Below are 827 nucleotides of genomic sequence, written 5' to 3'. Positions count from 1 at the left end.
GCCCGGGGGGGCGGGCGGCAGCGCGCCCGGGCAGAGAAGCCGCTCCCCGCCTACGAAGGGGCCTCGGCCCCCCGGGGAAGGAGAGGGGAACGGAGTGCTGGGGGGGGCGCGGCGTGCGTGGCGTGGCGTGGCACTGCACGCAGCCCCGCTCCCGCCCCTCCCGAGAGGCAGGATTCAGCCCGCTCCTTAGGGTGTCGGTGCAAGCCCGGAGCAGGGGGACGGGGGGGGGGACGGGGCGGGAAATTTAGGGCAGGCAGAGCGGAAGCCCGGTGCAGCCCCCGCTTTGAAGGCGGTGGGACCCCCTCCGCAGCGCTGCGCGGCCGCGAACCTGGTGCCTTCAGGGAGCGCGGGGGCCGGGCGGGACGCGGCGGACGGACCGTGCGAAAAATAAAAGGGGCCGGCGCTGGCGTTATTGCTCTTTCCTCTCCTTAAGCAGGTCAAACGCGATCGTTCAGAGCTATTGATTGCTCCGCGGGCTTGTAGTGATTTGTTAAAAGTAAGTAAGGGCGAGCAGGAGGTGCGGAGAACAGCTCCGGGATCAGCCGTGGAGGGAAAGCGCGGGCGGAGTGGGGCGGGCTGGGCGGAGAGGAGCGGCCGCGCAGGGGCGGGGGGGGGGGGGGGGGGCGCGGAGCCGCGGCGGAGCCTCCGCGGAGTTCCCGGCGGCGGGAGGCGGGAGGCGGCCGGGCGTGCTCCGCGCAGCCCCGCGCAGCCCCGCGCACCCACCGCGCCCCTCCTCGGCCCGGGGCACCCCGTCAGGGCCGTGGGTACACCCCCGTACCCCTGGCTCCAGGGCAGTAAACGAAACCTGTCCCGTGTGCCCCCGCAGC

The 827-nt window shown here is 73.8% G+C and overlaps 1 long non-coding RNA gene across 1 annotated transcript in view; it reads left to right on the top strand.

Annotated features, from left to right (window-relative positions):
* The first annotated feature begins 302 nt into the window (after nt 1-302).
* Nucleotides 303-827, top strand: part of LOC122153909 — a 47,095-nt gene continuing 46,570 nt past the window's right edge. Inside the window, exon 1 of the long non-coding RNA XR_006165768.1 lies at nt 303-496. This is a non-coding gene — a long non-coding RNA (uncharacterized LOC122153909). The remainder of the gene's footprint in view (nt 497-827) is intronic.

The sequence above is a fragment of the Tyto alba genome, unplaced genomic scaffold (assembly GCF_018691265.1).
Source record: "Tyto alba isolate M040663 unplaced genomic scaffold, T.alba_DEE_v4.0 Super-Scaffold_26, whole genome shotgun sequence".
Classification (NCBI taxonomy): domain Eukaryota; kingdom Metazoa; phylum Chordata; class Aves; order Strigiformes; family Tytonidae; genus Tyto; species Tyto alba.
The sequence above is the reverse complement of the archived record's forward strand: the minus strand, read 5'-3'. Positions and strand labels throughout refer to the sequence as shown.